The sequence below is a fragment of the Anser cygnoides genome, chromosome Z (assembly GCF_040182565.1).
Source record: "Anser cygnoides isolate HZ-2024a breed goose chromosome Z, Taihu_goose_T2T_genome, whole genome shotgun sequence".
Lineage (NCBI taxonomy): Eukaryota > Metazoa > Chordata > Aves > Anseriformes > Anatidae > Anser > Anser cygnoides.
This window is the reverse complement of record NC_089912.1, coordinates 61,922,816-61,943,774: the sequence shown is the minus strand read 5'-3', so window position 1 is coordinate 61,943,774 and position 20,959 is coordinate 61,922,816. Positions and strand designations below refer to the sequence as shown.

General features: G+C 47.1%; 1 protein-coding gene across 16 annotated transcripts in view; it reads right to left on the bottom strand.

Annotated features, from left to right (window-relative positions):
- The window catches only part of ZNF532 (zinc finger protein 532), a 46,221-nt gene extending 33,946 nt beyond the window's left edge, over nucleotides 1–12,275 (bottom strand). The window contains exons 1-3 of one of the 16 annotated variants that reach the window (XM_066987817.1): nucleotides 11,668–11,805; nucleotides 10,782–10,944; nucleotides 9,046–9,155 (exon numbers count right to left, since the gene is read on the bottom strand). The gene's annotated coding sequence lies outside the window, so the exon portion shown is untranslated. The other 15 variants (XM_066987819.1, XM_013195137.3, XM_013195140.3 and 12 more) reach the window with 15 other exon arrangements.
- Between the last annotated feature and the right edge of the window lie 8,684 nt (nucleotides 12,276–20,959).

Here is a 20,959-nt window from a genome sequence, read left to right as displayed (position 1 = left end):
TGTAAATACTTCAGAATGGGAAATGAGGCAAGTTCCTGGTTCCCTAGGAAATGGTGATTTTCCAGGAACTGGAATTTCTTTGACAACTGCTTTCTTTGAGAATTGCTGTGAGCAAAGCTCAATGTCTCCCAAGAGACATACAAAGATGAAAAAAAAAAAAAAACCACCTCGCATCAAAAGGCTGCCATTAAAATTCTCTCTTTTATTGCTAATGACTTTCAGTGCACTTAACAAAGGAAGATCTTCAGAATTAAACAGAGAAGCAGTCCGCAACATGTCTAACCAAGAATAAGCAAACAAAAATATTTAAAGAAACAACCTGCAAGACCTCCTCCTCCTCAAACATCTTTGTCTGAAATACTTTTTATTTTCTAAATAACAGAAATGAAAATCACATCAATACATGGGACTACTAACTTGAAGCATATATTACTAAACACACTGGATAGATTATACCATAAATTAAATATCCCTAATTTGGGGTGCACTTATATAAAGAGACAGTTCTTAGATGTTCTCTCTCTGTCCACAGTACCATTTCATTTTCCGATGGTGGTTGCACTTTGTAAACTCCTTTTACTTCCCTTGGTCTAACTCCATTTCCTGCCTCTCCACCCAGCTGTCTGCTGATTGTTACCAGGAGAATGTCACAAAAAGCCTGCCACATTTGCAATGGAATTTGAATTACTTTATGAAAAATAATAATTTTAAAAGGTTCTTTAAAAATTTAAGCATTACATTCCTGATTATCCAGTGATAAAAGAGAAGAGGGAAAAAAAACTGGATATGCCCAACAGGAATTGTACAGCTAGAAAGCCATAGTGCACTGAGAAATGATGCTTCTGGGGTCTGTTTTTTGAAGGTGGGTGACTGGACTTCTGGTAAGACTACCAGTGAGTCTTAAGACCAGAAGATAAAGGACTCTGAGACTTGTAAGGATATCCTCGCTTCATGGTTTCCGTCAGTCTCTCTGGGGATAAAGTCCACTGTTAGGTGCACATCATTATCTTGATGAAATGTAAGGTCTGAATTAAATGCTGCAGGAGACACAAAGATCATTTTGTTTCCCTGTTCAAAGCATTTGTTCATGATCCTAATTTTTTCTTTCTTTGGAAATGCATTTCCCGAATAAGGGCTTCCTATGAACAGCATGGAGAAAACGGCCCAGGTTTCAGCCAAAGGAAGATACTGCTTTGCTGTTCCACTGTCTTGTTCTCCCAGTTAGCCTTTTCACTCATCTGGTAACACGTTCCAGTGAAGCACTCGCTTGGTAATTATGTCAAAACAAGAACCCCTCTGTGAGAACTCTCTGTGAGACAGTAAGCGAGCAGGACAAGAATCTGCTGCCTTACCCATAAGGAATAGTTACATCCTTGTAGACCTTTTGGCGCTGTCGTATCCTAGTTGTTAAAATGGAAAACCTAAGGATGCATGCAAGGGTTTTCTAAGGCTGATTCCAGAAAAACGGGAGAACATGGGCAAGACGGAGTACATGTGAAAGCTCCTATTCTACTGTTATAGATTCAAGATACTATTTTGAAATACAGCTTTCTTACAGTGACTGTTTGCAGAGATGTGAGGAAGGCTCAAACGTGATGACATAAATAGCAACTGAAGAAACATTAGGGCCTAGAAGCAAATAGCTGCTTCTGAAGGATTAAAGGCAGTTTTGTTTTACTATAGGGAATTTTTGTCGCTCCTCCTCAAGCCCTGTATCTGTGCTGGTTCCAGGTGGAGGGATTCTAGCCATATGAGAAAAAACAAACAAACCTACCTTTTCACGCACTCTGCCGAGGGGAAAAAAACACAGAAGAAAATATTTTTACTCAGTTACTAAATATGATCCATCTTACAGTTGGGCTTTAGGACTGTTGCAGATGGGGCACATTATTCTCCACAAGACAGACCAAGCTGTCTTTAAATTGCTGCAGAAATTAAAAGGTACTTTTTGGTGTAAAGCTAAGCAACTGCAAGCAGTCAGACTTTTGGGGGAAGTTACCACTGTAATGAAGGCAGAAAAACAGAGTGATCTGCCAGCTCCCACACAGGTTATAGCTCCAAACTGCTCAAAACACTGATTTTGTCTGTCAGGTACGAGAACAATTTAAGCTTTTCAGACCCAGCACTGACAAAGAATCCAACTGCCTTTCCAGTACTTACCCAATGAACATTCTCTTTGCATTAATGTTTCTAGCAACATATTCTTAATCACAAGCATGGTCTAACATACTCAGTTTTTATTCTTTTGTTCATCATTAACCTTTAAAAAACTGAAGAAGTTTTCCTTCTTGACACACACTCTTGCCCATCCAACTCTTCATTTCTCAACCACAAATCCAATGGCAGCACACAATTGTTTTAACTGCCTGTACCAGCCTTGTCCTTTCTGCTGTATTAAATTCCCAACTTTTGTCTTCAAATCCCACCTGACCATCTACACAGACTGTATGTCTCCATGCTCCTGCTCAAATACGCAACTTAAGCTTATTTCAGCAACAAATCTGTTCACTATTTAGGAAAAAAAAGAAAAAAAAAGTTAATTTTCATCTACCTATGGAACTCATGTTCCTGTGACTACACTCCTTTAATTTCCCTAAACACTTCCTACCGTTTTTACTTCAGTTTGTGTAACGTACAGTTGTGGACTGTTCTCCCTCTAGGGCAGACACATTTCCTTTTGTACACTCTTTAAAGAAAATTAGCAAGCTTTTCAGTACCATGAAACAACAGCACTGAGAAAGCATTTTTGGTGTCTAGTACATGGTAACGCCTAGCCTCTGTAAGAAGATTTATGAAACGGCAATAGCAAAATAATAATTATTTATAAATTCCCAGTTAGACACGGTATTCCAGAACAAATATCTGGTAATCTGGTGTAATTATTCTGCTTTCAAATGCAAGTTATGACACCTATATAGCAACACGTTCACTCTGGAACAAAATGCATGCACAGAGAGTAATACCAGCCTCACCTGCACGAAAATATATATTTTTTATTTTTGTATCATTATGCCAAGAAATTTCATCATACAGAGAAGACTTAAGTGATTCAACCAGAATTACAGTAATATATCCTAACCTTAGGCAAATATTAGCCTGACACAAATTTTAGCAGCTCATTAGTTATCCGACATATTAGCAATGACGATTGACTAACACTTCTGACTAGTTTGAAAGCTAAGTATCTAAGGAGAGACAAAAGCAATATGCTAGTTCAACCACCAAAACTCTTCCAGGAAATGAGAACCACATCTCAAATCATGACTCAGTGTGGTTTGAAATACTCAGCAGGCAAGAAGGATATGCAAGAGGCCGCTTTAACCACAATCTGCAATGCTGATCATATTCACATAAAATACAGGCTCCTTTTGGTTTATCAAGGATCCCATGACTTGTTAGTATTGAAAAAAATCGGGCAGATTCTTGCTTCCAAAAATAAAACTTTCATAACAGGCAGCTGTTGTGCCAGTCCTTAGCTTTTTGACCATCTTTTTGAAGTACTGGTGTGTTTTACAGTTAACGTTTATACCAAGCAATCTGATATTTCAACATTATGCACAGTAGCTCCCTTACAAAAGGAAAATCCCACTTGTCTCCACATACAACCTTCAATGAGTAAGACAAATTTGAATTTGCATTTCTGGTTTTCTAAGAGAACAGTCTACCAATTTTATTACTTCCTCTTCCTCCTCTTCAAAAAAGCTTGGGAAGGCAAGTAGTATCAACATATTTCAAGTATTAAAATTTTTTTTTAAATTTATCAACAGCAACTGTTGATAGTTTCAGACGAATTTAAAGATTTATTCTTTACTAGCCCCTAGAAGTCTCCAACAGCCATTTCACAGAAGTACAGAATAACTGAGGTTGAAAGGGACCTCTGGAACTCCAACTTCTCTGCTCAAATCAGAGTCAGCTACAGCTCAAGACATTGTCCAGTCAGGCTGTCAGTGTTTCTGAAGATGGAGACTCCAAAACCTCTCAGGGCAACATGTTCCAGTGTCTGACCACTCTCACCATAGTTTTAAATCAGTAATGAGCATCCAGACCTACCTTGCCCTATTACCCAATTATGACACTTGCCCTATTACCCAATTATGGCAGTATCTAAACACGTCTTTAGTGTCCTCCATCAAATGGAAGCAAGCTATGGAAGCTTTTCGAAACACTGCCCATAAACTGTTGATCTGGAGCACAATCCCAGCTCCCAGCACTATCACGTAGAACATTTTGGAACTGGGACAAGGTAAGATGCTACACAATGCCCAGCCAGTACCTGTGATTTATACGGCTGTCTCTGCACCCTTCACAATAAACTGCTCTGCCCTTATAAAATGTGACCATTCAAGCACGTGTATCCACCAGTCAAAGGCACAACTTTACTGTAATAAAATGATTAAATGAAGTATTTTGGTTTTCAACAGAAGTTATTTCTACCAGCCTAGACAAATGTAGATGTTACCATACATTGCCAAAAGCGTACAGACAGAAGCAGATGGCACAACTCAGTATACATAATGGTTTTTCTTTAGTTTTCTGAAACTATAATTAGCTATATGCAGTCAGGTCCTAACCAAAACAACTTTGGGGAAATGTCCACATTCTCCTCTCTTTTATCCCCAACCCCTGAGCAACTGCAGGCATGTGGTTTCAAGCAAAGACCATCGCTGGCTATGGAAGCCTTGCTTAGCAGCACTGGAGCTAGTTCAGGCTTCTTGATTTTGTTTCTCAAAACTTTGGGCATAATTTGCAAACGTATACAGTGTAACAGGAGAAAGTCAGATTTGGTATTTTAAAGGAAAATTCTGAAATTTGAAGCGTAGAAAGAAAATGCTTCCACAACAGACAGTACCAGTTCACATGTGACTTTGATCTAATTTCATGCAAGTTGTTCAATAAAGACACTTTAAACAAATCTGGATGCCTTAAGGAGGAAAATAACTAGAACATCAATCCTTCTCAACCATGAATCCAAAATATTGTCCAGTACTGTATGCAAAAGACGTTAATTTGTAATAACTGCTAAAATACTTACAAAATAATAAAAAAAAGATTCCTCCATTCACTCTACTTTTGTTTGCCTAGTTCTAGACTATCACTGAGGCCTGTTAATCCGCACACAGGCTGCAAAAGCTGTGTTAAACCGGCGACTGCTGAAAGCAAACCCGTAGTAAAGCACTAAAGTCAATGTGTCACCAAGCATATTCTGTTGATTTGTACAAAAGTTCAGTTTGGTTGCAATTGTTTACAGTATTTTTAACTTTTCAATTCTGGAGTGTCTTTCGCAAAAAATGTGGAAGTTCAAAATCACAGACAGCAGAAATGAAAGCAACCGTAACAAATTACAGTTGGGATAGCAGAACATGAAGTTACAGAAAAATCACACACACAAAAAAGACCTGAATGGGACTTGTGCAATTGCACAATGTTCACAGCATATTGCTAAAAACCTGGCATAGAGACAGACCTACATTGCATGTGTATGCACACTGTCTTTTCCCAGTAAACAAAATTATGTGGGAGTCCCCAGAGGCCATGAGGATGATACTTATCTCCACATACAGAATGCAGATGCTCTTGCAGCCAGAATGAAGTTTGAAAACCTACACTGCCATTTGCTGTTGGTTCGTGCAGGTAGAACTTTTAGGAACACAAGATCTCTGCAGAAGAGTCTCTTATTCAGTCTTTAACATGAGGTATGGCAAAGCCTTATCAAACCAGCAAGTCAGGTGTTTATTCTCAAAAGCAGCCTGAGTTGCTTTACAATTATAAGAATGTTACCACATTCTTTCAAAACATATCCATTCCTATAACTGGCTATCTACGAGTGGCTAATCGACTTCGTCCTCTTTTCTACTCTACCCTGCACCTGAATACAACCCTATATATCTTACCTTTTGAAATTCTAGTCCTTTTTCCCCCAATAGGTATAATTAAGTAAAGACAGGCCTTAGAGTTTTTATTCATTTTCTTATGCAAAATCCCACTTTTTTTTTTCACAGCCAAAATAAAATCCCTTGTAATTTACAACTCCTTGGAAGCCTCATCTTGCAGTCTAACTACTGATTTTTTGAACTTTTTTTTTTTTTCAAAACGGGTTATCTCAAGTTCTCCTCTTTGAGTAGGACAGTACAGGAAGGGAAAAAGAAGAGCCATCTTCTGAAGTCTAGCCAATGTCTCCTCGCACATGGCCACTGAAACACCTCTAGCAGAGTCTGAAGAGAACCACAAGCAATGGGTTCAAAGTTCACTATTACCAGCCTCTGGCTGGCAAAAAGAAAGGGAGTATTTCAACACGGAGGCAGGTTATCTCTTTTCCCACACCACAGGGAGCTGAACAGACCATCTCTATCTACAGCTGTCCAAATAAAAACTACCTACATTTGCAAAGAGATCCTGTTAAAGTTTTGGGCCTCATAACTTCCTGAATTTCTTTTAAAATTAAGATGAATTAATAAAAAGCAGGTAGGTCCTCAAACCATTATTTTTGTATGCCATTTAAAATGGTTTAGTTTTATAATTCTATATGTAAAGTGAGCTGGTACAGTAACCTGACTAGAGTGGATGTACAACAATAACGTGAATTCTGAGATTCTCAGTCTGGAATCACAGAAACATCTAGGTTGGAAAAGACCTTCAAGATCATGAACTCCAACCATCAGCCTGACCTACTGAGTCCCATCGCTAAATCACGTCATTTAATCAACTCTGAATCACGTTCTAAATTACACTTGCTTCCTGCCCATTTCCTTTAATTTTTTAAGTGGATGTCAATTTCTGCTTGAGAACTGTGTGAAGCAGCTCCAGACAACCCCAGTGAGAGCGCTCCAAGTCAGGCAGGGCCTGCCCGTGCAACACTAGCAACGAACAGACCCTAAAACATTAGGGTCAACTTTTTTTTTTTTTTTTAAACATCCATTCCCAGCAATCTGTGTGCATATTTACATTTTATCACACATTCATACTTCCAAGAAAAACAAACCTAGTTAATTAATTCAAAAGAGACTTGGAATTTGGTAAGTCATTACCCCTGTTCTCAAGATCAAGTTCCCGAGACAAGCCTCAACGGAAGATGAGCTCATGATTGCTGAGACAGAAGACCAACCCTCAAACATTAAGCAGCATTTTCTGCTGAGAAGCTGGCCTATGTGCAAAATCAAAATCACCCGGTGAAGAGCATTTGCAAACGTTTTTAGTCTAAAGAAAAAAAAAAAAAACAACTCACCAAGAATACTGCAGACTCCAACATCTATTCAGGTTTCTTATCTTACTGCCTACAAAGTCCCCGCAAATTCAAATCCTTTGCTAAAAATAAAAATTCATAGTACAGATCTTGTTTAAAAATCCGAATAAAACAGATACGTTGAATTTGGTGACCATTCAAGTACTTAAAACTTTAAGGACCTTTCTATTCTGGTTGAGGGAAAAAAAATCTAAAAGGTGCTCTCATGTTACATGCATTTTAGCTGACACTTGGAAAAAGCATGCATTAAGAGCAGCGACAGATACTATTCCTATCATGCAACAAGAATTCATGTTTGTAAGCATAATTTTGCTACAGATGTCTACAGTCAAATATATATAGAACCTCTGCATACAAATTACAGAAAAAGATGGACACAAATCAGCACAGTGATGTTAGGCATTTTGCTCTACCACACAAGCTACTTACTGCCCTATCAAATCTGAGAAACAATACATTGCAGCTGCATTAAAAACCACAGAAACATTAATTTCAAGCTAAACATCGGCATGCTACTTCCACTTTTCTACAACTAATATCTAAGTATCTTATGTAATCCGCTGCAGTCAGAAATAAAAAAGGTTCTCTTGTATTTGTCACACTCTGATGCAGGCACCCTGCCTATCATCAGCCACCATAAAACTTACCCAATATCCACAATCTCTCAAGGCTTTTAAGACTGTCTACTTTATTCTGCTGAACAGAGGAAAAAAGCATCATTTCACACTAGACCAGAACATTTTCACCATTTTGCCTCCATATTTATCTTGATTGTAGATTACCAAACCAGCTAACACAGCCAAGGCTGGTCAGATTTTTTTAAAATAACACTGCATAAGATTCTAGAGCTGCTGATTTCCTGTTATAGGAAGTAACAGCTCTGGCAAAAGAATCCCCAAAGCAAAATGTTTAGTGTTCCAATGTGCAAGCTCTAGCAGCCTTTGTTCTTCCCTTTGCTATATTCATTACTGCTTTCTTCTCTCTCCCCCTCTCCCTCTCTCTGAATCCTCCAGCTTTCACTATAAGATGCAAATGCCAGCTCGAACCTAAGTACACATTTATTTTTAGATGAAAAATAAATAAGTAAATAAAAAATCCTATCCATTATCCATTGCTTTGAGTTAAAAGTAGTCATCCCTCAGGAGCTGATGCACTGCCCATCCGGTATCCTATTCTTATTTCATTACTGCACAGTATTATAATTCATGCAACTAATAATCCACTGGAGCTCCATCAGATCTCTAAAATACATCTTTCCACTTGGCTGCTGCAAAATTCTCCCTGGGTTACAATAGTAAGAAACACCATGCTTACTATTTATTTTATATGTTTTCTTTTTCCTGTGTCGGATATATTAAGTACATGTTTAACATCGAAGACCTCAACTCAGAAATAAACATCAGGTTACTCACATATGGCCAAACAAGCAACCTTTAAATAATTAGACGGCGAATTCTGAATGTGCAATGCTGCAAAGCAGCACAGAACGGTTCACTGCCATGTGGTCCACAATTTATGATTGTCACTCAGAGGCCTATCCTTTATCACCACATTGTGAAAAACGTCTATCTGGATATAAGATATTTAAATGAAAATACTGTATTTAGCTAAGGTATCCGTAAGACTTTACAAACAATGGCTTTAATCCTATTAAACCTGGAGGTTAATAGTATTTCTTTGCTAACACTTAAACCATTGTCTCTTTTACTAATGTGCCAAGTGTGCAATCAGGAGCCAGATTTACTTTTCATATACAAGTACCTTCGTACTATTGTTATATTCATACCCAAAACACCGCATCTCACCTTGTGAACCTTGACCTTTGAAAGATTTTTTTAGCCAATGCTCAGTTACTGCCACAGATGCATTACCTCTGCAAATATGAAAGGGTTAAAGGCAGCCCCAATCAATAGGCCTACAAGGAGAAAAAAAAAGGGAGAAACGAGTATGCCTTACAGCATCTTTGCAATGCTTTTATGCACAATTCTACAACAATATCGTTTCCTTTTGGCCTTTCAGAAAGGCACAGACCCCCCCCCCAACGTCTCCTAAAGAAGAAAACCACAAGACAGCACCCTGTAAATAAAACAGCATGCAAAGCAGCATTCTTCAGTCACAAGCACAACTACAATTACAAATCATTCAATCAATTTTATTTAGTTTAGTTTTAAAATAGACTGCATAACCAGTGTCCCACCCTTGCAAAGCAAAAATATTTTAATAAGGGTCATAAATCTCAGCTCTTGCCCATTCCTTAAGCATAAAAAGGCACAAAAAGCCAAAGTAATCTCAGTTACTGCAAATATGTACATTTATATACAGAACCCTTTATGACTACATTAGCCACATACCAGTGCTGTGTGTCTAAAGTGTGCATTCACATACTGTTTTGGGATGGTATCTTTCTGCAAGCTCCTCTGCTTTTGGCTGCCATGAAGGGAGGAAGCTATCCCACTGTAGCAGCTCAGTGACTGCATTGTGTTCAGGAGCTGATCTGCCTCAAACCAGTTCCAGCCGGTTCTGGTCACCCTACATAAAAAGCTATGGCAACCCTCGCTGAGTTGCCAACAAGTCCCTGGAATTGCAGGGGCTCTGCTTTCTGTGGCGGTGGGGCCGACTGCAGCCGGTCCCCCTGCTCCCACCGTGCCCGAGCCCGTGCCCGGCCGGCCCGCGCGGCCCCTTGCTCCCCAGTGCCGCCCCACGCGCCCCTTCCTCTCCTCCCCCACTTACCTCCCACAACCTGGCTGAAAGCTGTGAGTGTGTGCGTGCCTGTCTGTAGCTAACAAAGAGACCGCAATAAAAATCCTCACAGGATCTCTCTTGCAGCACCAGGCAGGCTCGGCCACAGCACTGGGAGACGGGCTGCTAACCAAGGGCTGCTCCCCCTCCCCGCTCCCCACGGCACACGGGTGGCTGCAGCTCGGCGGCACATCTGCCCCCTCATGCCCACGGCTGATGGGGGTCTGCGCCCGCCCGCCCCACTGCTCGCTGCATCTGGGGCCGCTCGAGTGGCATTCTCCCTGCTCCGTACTGCATTAACTACAAAGATTACCCACACACGCACCTCCCTCCCCTCAAGAAATCCATTTCCGCAGCAGCGAGATGCCTGCAAAACAGTTCCTTTGCCCCCTCCTAACAGCACCGAGTTGGCTGCTGAGCCGATTTTTTTTCTTTGCTGTTCAGCTTCTCCTTGAGGCACCGAAACGAAGGCTGCGGACCCGCGCCCCAGCACGCCCCAGCACCCCCCAGCTCCCACAGCCGCAGCCGTGGGAGGCCGGGGCCCACCCCGCAAAGATGGCTGCTGGCTGCAGCCCTGCGCTGCGTCCCACGGCCGCCTTGGGCCCACGCCTCGCCGTGGCACGGCTCCCCACGGTGCCAGCCTCCTTCCAGAGGAGGGCCCTGTGCCCGCTTTCGCCCGACGCAGCGCTGCTCGTGGCCCGTGCCCCCCGCTTTCTCTGCAACCCGGGGCCTTTCCTCCTGCGAGGCTGACAGCTGCCTCAGGTCCAGGCATTGTTCACCCCGTTCCTGTTTGGCTACTCACCCTTGCACTGGCACAACCCGTAACTACCTCCTGCTACGTGCCAAGCCCCATCCTCGCCGGGATGTGCTGTGGGATGGCTCTTCGGCGAGGCTTTTTCCTCCAAGGAGCTGCCACGCCAGGCTACAGCACCTAGCCCCTGTCTCTCTCCAGGCTGCACCTGCAACTGTTAGCAGAGGTCCTGGGCACAACCCGCACCCCCCTTCCCCTGCGGAGACGGCCGAGAGCTGGCACCTTCTCCGCATCCCTCACCCCACCCCACCCCGGGGAACGCTGCCACGTTCTGCCGCCGCCTCGGCCCCTCTGCTCCGCACAGGCGGCCCCAGGCGGCCCTCCCTCGGCCCCACAGCCCGGGCGGGCTGCCCCCGCCTCTGCGGCCTCTGCTGCCGCCGCGGCCCCGGGCACCTCGCACACGGACCGCGGCCCCCTCCCCTCGCCCGCGCCGCCGCCCCCCGCCGGGCCCGCTGGCTGCCCGGCCCGGCCCGGCCCGGCCCGGCGCCGAGCCCGTGGCGGGGGAGCGGCCCGCTCCGCGCGGGGCAGCCCGGGGAGGGGAGGCCGCGGCCCCTCGGGCGGCGGGCGGGCGGGGACGGGGGGGCGAGGCGCCGGCGGGGCGGCCACCGGGCCAGACGGATCCCGCCGGGCCGAAGCCGCCGGACCCTGGCGGCGCCGCCGCTCGGGTGGCCGCGGGGCTCCGGCCGCCGCCGGCCTGGCAGCGCCCCGGCGGGGCAGAGCCGGGCCGGGCCGGGCCGCGCCGAGCCGGGCAGGCCCCGCAGGCCGCTCCCCGCAGCCTGCCCGCGGCGCGGCGGGGCCTGCGCGCAGGCGGTGCGGGAGCCGGGCCGGGAGGAGGCGACCCCCCCGCATGCAAACTCCGCACCCCATGCAAACACACCTGCTGCGGCCCGCGGCTGCTCCGGCCGGGGCCTCAGGCGGGCATGGCTAGGGTCCGCGCCGCCCCGGCCGCCTGCAGAGGGGCCTGGCCGGGAGACGGCGGAGCATAATGGCAGAGAGGCTCTGCGGGACTGCGGGAAGGCGGGGGTGGGGGTGCCTCGGCTCGCACAGATGGGGGAGACGCTCCCGTGTGATTCCTGTGAAACGGCTCCCTGGAGCGTGCCGGGGGCGGGGAGGGCTGCCGCGGCCTCCGGCGCTCCGCGGGCAGGCTCCGGGCCGGGGCCGGGGCCGGGGCCGAGGCCGGGCGGGAGGCGCCGGGCAGGTCGCGGCCTCCCGCCGCCGGCACGCGCCGAGGCGAGGCGGTCACGGAGCCCGCCCCGGGCGGCGACGGGGCCGGGGCCGAGCCCGAGCCCGAGCCCTCCCCGCGCTAAGGCCGCGGCCGGGCCGGGGCAGGCCCGGGCCCCGCCGTGCCCGCGGCAGCTCCGGGCGCGCCCGCAGCGCCGCAACCGCCGGCCCGGAGCCGCGGAGTCCCGCCGGGCCGGGCCGGGCCGCGCCGCTCTCAGCGGCTGCCCACGGGGCTGCGCTGCCCGCGCGTCCCCGGGCTGCGGCTGGCGGACGGCCCGGGGCGAAGGAGCGGCCCGGCCCGGCCCGCGTTCGGCCGCCCGAGGCGCCGCCGCTCGGCCCTCGTGCCCCCGGGCTTAGGGAGCGCGCCCTGCCCGGCCGCACGCCGCGGGCGGCCCTCGCACGCCGGCCCCGTGCCCGGCGGAGCGCGCAGCACCTGCGGGCCCCCCGCCTGCTGGCGGCGGCGAGCCATTTCTGCGCGCTCCTGCACGCAGCGGAGCACAGCCCGCAGCTCTCCTGTGCGGGTGCTGTTGCGTCTCACAGTAACAAAGATTAACACGAGTTTCCGCAGCCCCTCCTGAAGACGGCCTGTGCTTTTTGGCTGCCATCTCTGTGACAAGCTGCTTTTCGTTTGCTGCAAGGCAGCTTGACGTCACTCCATTGTTGCGATTTTTAATTAAAATGAAATTTTCATCAACATGAAGTTTTCTCTCTTTCTGTCATTTTTACAAGTGTGCAGCATGATTCCTGGAATTTAAAGTTTCACGTGTGAATTGCTTTATTGGATGATAGCAATGGCTATAAGTGCAGTGAATCAGTAACACCCATATCAAGTTTATGATATAAATTGACTTTTTATAGACTGTATAAATAACTACGTATCCTATTTGAAACAGTGGTGTTGTATTGACACCTCTTATAAGCCCGTTGGTAATGCAGCAAGTCACCTAGAGCTACTGCACTGTTCCTAAAGCAGCCTCTTCTGGGAAGATGCCCTGCCAGAAGCTCTGTTTACAGGCGTTATTGGCTGGGCTGCTCGCACCCCAGCAGGTGGGACTTCATCAGATACCAGTTCTAACTTGTTTCCAGTCTTAACCAAAACCCCAGCAAATTGCTACATTACCAGCTATGCAATTGGCGAGTCCAACAAGTTTGTAGGATTTGAATATCATAAATTGATAAATTATATTAAAAATAAATAGATTTGTGTTCTGCACTAGTTATAATGTTCAGGAAGAGCCACAAAATTCAGCTCGCACAAGCCTATGGCTCATTCTGCAAGTGACTTGTAGAACCAGACTGTAATACTTCTAACATTTTTTTTCCCTGATTAACCAATAAACTGATAAAGAGGTGAAAAAGACAGTCTGTTTTCTTACACTGGATTTCTGTGGTCTGCTTGCATAATAGTATAAAGAAGATGGCAGCTGCTACTACTACTTTTATGTTAATATCTAAAACGTTAATTGATTTCACAGTTTATACAGTCCCTGTTAAAGGTCCCTGTGTGTGCAGTCTTTCATACAGATCTACTTGTTTTCTTTCCAACCAGGTGTCTTTGACAGCTCCATGGAAGAAAAAGTCTGTCACCCAAAATATTTAACTCTCAAATAATAAAATTAAGAGAATTTAAAGTATCGTTTACAAGCAGCGCCGAGCTGACGGCCCTTCTCCAATGGCCTTTTTGTTCAAGCACACAAAGTAAGAGAAAATTGCAAGGCAAGTGTCCCCACAGTACCATTTTGTTTTGTGAGGCTTCAGCACTTTTTTCAGCATGTTGACCATGCATCGTAGATCTGAGGGAGAGTCCCCAGCTCACCTCAAGAACATCATGCCTCTGCAGGAAAAGCTTTTTCAGTTGGCTGCTGGGGGCAGCAGGTGATTTTAGGTTACTGTGGCATTTCCAGAGGTGGTACCTGGAGCCCCTCTGTCTTGCCTCTGCAACTGGTCTGTACAGGGGACATAACCTGGGCAGTCAGAGAGGAGAGGCTCGGTTACCCACTTTGCTCAGTTCCTGCCTTGAAACTTCCACCCAAAAGTCCTTCCTCTCACTGCGCTTTATCATCCTGCAATGGTACAGTGCCATGGTCCCTCTGCGGTGGGGAAGGAAGGGGAAGGCCCCCAGCACAGCTCGGAGGAGGGAGAGGGGCTGCGAGAGCCCAAGCCATCAGCAGTGAGGGGCTCTGGCTGCAGGCAGCATTGACATCTAGATTAGAGTAAGAGTTGATCTGCTGCTGCGGGTGATGTGTGTCTGGAACAGAGGTCCCATTCTCTTCCCCTACAGACACCATGCCACAGAATCCTTAGAACCATTGGTGGAAGAAATTCTATTTTCTCTTGATGCTGCAGTGAATGCTGAAGCTGTGTGCAATAACAACTTCTTTATTATGTAACTTTGTAAAGGTTGTAGGGCTCTTGAAATACATTACTCCAAAACCTGGTGTATTATTTCCACTTTCTGTATTGGAAGCAGTTTTAATTTTATCAAATATAAATAGCATGAAATATAGCTTTTACACATCACAAATGTAATGGGTCCAAAGATGCTTTTGCAGGTGGATTTACACAATAAAGATAAAATCAATTTGCCTTTTTTTTTTTTAATGTCAGAATAAATGATGCCCTTTTCTTGTGCTCTCCCAGTTTTGTTTGTTGTTTTAGTCAGTAACAAAACGTTTCCCTCCTGGCTAGTGAAACATTCTTACTTTAACCAAGAAGGGTAGAATATAAATTCCATATTTTCAATCCTAAATTTATTTTCTTTCTAATAGTTCTACAACATTTGGCAAAAACATAATGCTATCTAGCACTTCAGTTGCCTTTTTAGGTTTTCAGCTTAAAGTTTCCTGTAGCATATTATCCCCAAGAGCACAGCAAAAACCTACATTTCTTGTTGTATGATACATATATTTTTCTTTTGTCGCTGCTTAGAATGCAATGGCACTACTTTTCATTAAGGACTATACTTAAACATTTAGTATTAAAAGTATAAATGTTGCAACTAAACTTCTCTTTTTCAGATGCTCATATTACAATTCTTTACATATTTTGTGGGCAAAGAATTCAATTTCCTTTAGTGCTTATTAAAATAAGTGTCCTATTATGTTTTGGACTAAAAGGTCAAGGATTGCTTTTGGGAAGATGAGATTTATTAAAAGAAAGTAATCTCATACGATGTAAGATGAAGGATTGTGGAAAGGAGAAATCTATAGCCAGGCTCCAAATGCATCTTAGCTAATGCTGAAGTTAAGTAAAAATTAAACTCTAGGAGGATTTTCAATGGAAAATGCCTCTCATTCTAGTAAACAGACAATGTGTGACAGATAGGCACAAACCTGCAGCCACATCTGTAGACTGGCACAGGCTCCCTGGGGCAGTGGTGGTGGCACCAAGCTGCCGGAGCTCCAGGAGCATTTGGACAGCGCTCTCAGACACGGCGTCTGGTTTTTGGGTGGTCCTGTGTGGAGACAGGGGTTGGGCTCGATGGTCCTTGTGGGTCCCTTCCAACTTGGGATATTCTACGATTCTATGACTCTCTGGCTAGCTTCCGGTACACCAGCACCGTAAAAGCCAAAATTGCCATGTGCCACGTCTTTCGGGTGCCATGGCACTGTGCCGCCTCGGAGGCTCCTGCACTGATGCAGGGCTGAGGCTCAGCCTCACCTCACCCTCCCTCCAGACTCCCGGAGCTACCAGGGGGAGGCCACCGGCCAGCCCCGGGGTGACTTCGAGTCCCGACCCGGTGCCCAGGCCGCCTTGTGTCTGCTGTCCAGTTCCAGGGCTGAAGTGGGTTTTATTCACAGCAGACATGAGCAATTTTCCTGCAAATAGATGCACACTGTAGTGTGTGGTCTCAAACATCTTCTCAGCCAAAAAAAAAGGATTTTGCTCAAAATACACGCATACCTAAGAACCCCTATTGCACATATACAGTGACAAAACAAAACAAAACAAAAAACAGTCATTTAAGGGTAAAACATGACAGTGAAAGGGGTGGGGGTGCCTGTGTGCGGGCAGGAGCTGGGTGATCCAAGTGATTTGCCAGCAGCACGGGAGAGCACTGCAGAAGGCCTGGGTTTTCCCAGCTATCGCCTCACAGACTCGATCCTCCACCTGTGTTACCAGCAAATTACACAACGGGACCACATGCAAATTACAAAATGCAAGACTAATGGATTTTCCCATGAGCACTATGGTCTTTTCCGCTTACTAACACCTTCCAAATGCTGGGCCAGAAACCCCTCAGTCAGCTTTCTCTTCAGGCATTAGCCACCTGCATGATTAACATCCAGTATAACGAAGCTCATCAGCATAGGACATTGAAAAATGTCTGTTTTGTTCCCTTAACGTGCCATATGTATGGTTTTTTTCCTCCCTTCTCCTGATATTTATTCAAGTATACGAGGATTATTTCTGAATTATTCATCATACAATATCTGATTAGACTGTGGCTGTGCTGGCTCCCACTGCTTAATGAATGAGCCATTAGCCTTTTGCAGATGGTGCTATCAACAGCTATTTGAATGCTGTATGTTCACCTGCATTTATCCAGCCCTGTGAGGAAAAGGCTGGAGCTTAACACAGGGCAAGAGAGAGTTTTACTGTAGCAGTGTTAAAGTGTCAGGTACAGCACTTCCTGGCTCGCCCTCCTTGCTGTTGCCCTGCTAACAGCATGCTCAGAGGACCTGGCTGCTGTCCCGTGGCTCTGGGCAGGCTTAGCAACGTCGGGTGTGTTCACCCCTCTGCGTCTAAGCCCTGCAGACTGCAATGCCACCACGGCTACGGCTGTTTCTACCCTGCTTTCCCACTGTCTTCGTGGACGAGGATGCCACCAGCAGCTTAGCCTGGCTGTGGCTGCTGATTTTGAGCGGCTCGTTATGTTCTTCCTACAACTGAAGCAAAAATAAAAGTAAAAATAAAGAAGGCTTGCTGATTTGCAGCCTGCACAGCCTGTGAGCCTTTCAAGCAACCCCGAACTTTCACTGCTGGTGCCTGCTGTCTCCTGCTGGAGGAAGGACATCTGATTCATCACCACCAAAGCCCACAGAAGATGAGTCAAGGTTATACAAATTCCATTTAGCTTGTATAATAACACTACTTGCTGTGCTGAAGACATCCTTTTCTGTTGCCATAAAGATCTCTACTGAACAAAACCCTAACCACACAGCAATGAGCAGTCTGTCACCCAGACTGGGGTTGCAGCACTTGTGCAATCTATTTGTTGGTGGTCGGGGGGTCTCAGTCCTGGGGCGGCGTGCAGCAGAGGGAAGGGGGCTGTTGAGGAAAGTGAACAAAAACGCATTGTCAGAAAAACGTCTTGGGCTTATCAGGGTGTGTGAAAAGCCTTCCAAGAGCAGTGATGATGGACACCCAAACCCTATGATGAGATAAATAAAAAGCAGAAATAACTTTGATCAAAATTTTTGATAAGATATGGGAGAAGTGCATGTGCACTTCACATTAAACTCAGCCTGTATTGATTTAAAACTCAATCCAGAATAATATTGGCAAATATTGGCAAGCTTATATTTATGACAAACAGCTAATAAAAACCAAATTCAAATAAATCCCCCAAACCCAATGCCCCAAGCCTCTTACGAGCTTTGCTCTTTTACACATCCTTTTTCCTTAGGAATCATTTTAAAGAAATATTACTTTTACAAATGGTTAGGAGACATAAATTCCTTGAAATGCTGTACTGGCTGTTGAGAGCTCTTTTTAATTTACCACCCGTGGCACAAGGTTGGAAAATGATCCCTCCCTAGGAAAGACAGTTACTATTATCACCATTTCCATTTCCTTAATATTTCAACTCTTGCTATTTCTTCTGTGAGTCTGCTGCCTGACGGTACTGAATAACTTGCACACGTGGCAGCTGAGCTGGCTCCTGTGCCAGGTCTCACGGGAAACACATTGTGAGCAAGCGTAACCCCAGCAATTTCAACAACACCTGCTTTGTCCTGAGTTACGGACACCAGGAGGTTACAAGGAAGACCTACAGCCTCTCTGTAAGGTCACCCTTACACCAATGGTGAGCTCACTGTGGGAAATAATTCATGAGTCTGCACTGTGCACTCTTCAGTGTTTCTGTCACAGCGCGAGGTGGGAGCTGAAGAACGCTCGTGGAGTGCCACAGGGCAATGCCAAGCCCGGTGTGTGTGCAAACAAACAGCAAAATATATGCGGCTGAGGGGCAGCACCTCAGTACTGCCATCCGACCGCTTGCTCGCTCGGGCGGTCTCTGGCCAGGGCATTTCCCTTGCCCTCGGTGCTTCCTTGGATGGTGCCAGCGCCCTGGGACCTGGCTGGCCTGTGGCATGGTGCAGGCGCCTGGTGCTGGTGGCTGGGGACTGGGTCTCAAATCACATTGCAGTCAGTCTTGAAAATAACCTGATGGGGGCATGCACGTGCCAGCTGAGGGGATCAAAGAAAAAGAAATGCCAGGGAAGTGTACAGAAATGTGCTCATCAGGTTTCAGAATGGTCTTATTCACTTATGGGATAGAAAAAACATTTCTCCAATGGCATCCCGACTTCCCAAGATGTCAGAAGAAGCCACACAATAGGTAAAGGAGAAAAAAAGAAGCAGAGCACCATCTGAGGACACTAAGGACATGCTGAGCCCGTGGCTGCCCAGAGGCAGGGGGCCAGACTTAGGACTGCACTGCTTCTGTGTCGTGCCTGGGCCAGAAAACGGCAGTGACCTCGCAGCCATGGCACGAGCAGAGCTGAGTGGTGCTGAGCATGCGTGCGCTCAAGGGGAGAGCTGGGGCTGGCTGCGGGCGTCGAGCAGCCCAGCACCCCTGGAAGGACGGGGCTGTTCTTGCATCCCCCATGAGCCCAAGGCCATGGTCACGGCGTGGCCGTATTCCTGCCCCGCTGAGCTCCTCACGGGTGCTCCCCGGCCCTGCCCAAACCTGGCAGTACACGCATGATGCTGAGCTCATGCAAGCTCAGGCCATCAGCATCCCCATGCGCAGGGACGCACGGTGCACTGTGACACCCTGGCAGTGCTGCACAGCTGCCTGGCCTGCACGCCAAAAACACGGGTGTGCAAGCTGCACACACACATAGACACACACATGTACGTATGCACGCTTATGTAGCGTGTCTCACGCTGCACGCTCACAAATAGGAACCTAAAATCTTAGGTTCGCGAGCTCTTACCACTACACTGTACGTATCCATCGCAAGGTCCTGAGCCTTCTTCCGAGGAGTTTGCTGGAGCAGAAGGATGGGCCAGGGAGCAACCCTGTCCCCAAACGCTGTTCTGTTGAGGGTTTTAGAAGTCCATATCAGAGCTAAATGGTCAACTACAATTGAAAACAAGGCAAATTGTTTTTGTAAAAATTTCCGAGGAAAACGAAAAGTCTGCAGCCATTATCTGGAGGGACCTCAAGGAAGGTTGCAGGTTTGCAGAATTACACAACAGGAAGCCAATAGTATTAATAGCTCTTTGGCTTTCTTCCACCACCGAGAGTCCAAGGTCTGCTGCACACATTCCTCTAGCTCAAGCAATACCTGCTGTCTTAGCACTTAACTTATTGCTGGGCTTTGGTGTTACCTGCATGTGCACACGCTGTCCTAGGTAACTTTGCCTGTATTAGCATGGTGAGAGGGAGGGAGGTTGTACTCCGCTGGAAACACCTGCTTCCTGCCTGCTGAGTGTCGTGCAGTCCTACAGCAGTCTTAAAAATACCCAACAACCTAAATCACCAAAAATATTGTAAAACACATCTAGGGTAGGGAAACACTTCTACTTTCATAACATGTCACCTCATAGCATGCCACACCACTAATTTATGTGCCCAGCACTGGAAATGCCCCTCTCTCATTTGACATAAAGGGGGCAGAAGAGGCAGAGGGATCAAGGCCCACAGAAGAGGGAGGGGATGAGCCAGAGGACCCCAAACACAGACCCAGCCCAGAGGTTTTGGTACCCAGGGCAGCCCATACTCATCACTTTATCAGCCTTCTTTGAGACGGATCAGCAGTCCCCGGTGACTCTCCCTTCTTTGTGCAGAGTGGCAGGTGGTGAGGCCATTTCGGTTTGTCTCACACAAAAGAAACAAACACAGGGCAGTTATCTCGCTGGAAGGGGTCCCCAGGTGACAGCACGTTCCCGTGGGATGGCGAGGGGGCCGGCTGCGCGCCCCCACCCCGGCTGCCTCCCACTCGAACGAGTGTTTTTCCATGCAGCAGGTCGGCCGAGCGTTATCCGTCAGTGAGGCATCCCTTGCTGTCACTGGTGACAATACTCGGTCTGACTGCACCTGCTGCAGCCCCCGATTAGATTGTGTTTAATGTCAGGCTGTTTGGGGAGATTATGAGCAGTTCGTGGGCATCGGCTCCTCCAGCATGTGCACGCATTGTCTGCGGGCCTAATCCACTGCTTCAGACCTGGAGTATCTTGCCTCTTTGTCCGTCCTCCTCTCAGAAACTGCTGCCTCAGAAGTTACACTCCCACGCAGCCGCTGCTCCCACCAGCACCTGCCCACATCCCAGGGCTTCGTTGTGCCTGGGGCCTGGCGGTGCTGCTGCTGTCCCGGCACTGCCTCCTCATCCCCCTCCAAGGTCCTGGTCCCCCAGCGGGACCTCCTTCACACAGCTTCCGAGCGTAACCGAAGTTTGCAGAAGCACTCCCGCCACAGCACGGCCTCACCACCCCCACGCTGGAAGTCTGCATCCTCTCGAGGAGGAAGGAGGAACCGGCGGCCCCCGGGGCCGGAGCGCGGCTCCGCAGGGGAGCGTTGACACCTGGCGGCTGGCGCGGCCAAGTGCCCAGGTGGCCACCGGCGGGCCCGGGGCCGCTCCCGGGCTGCGCCAGAGGAACCCGAGCAATGGCACAAAACCACTAAAGAAAATATCAGAGCTTTACTGGCATTAACCGTGTGTTGTCCCGTGTGTTCGTGGGCGAGGGAGGGACAACAGAAACAGCGCTTCTGTCGGCGA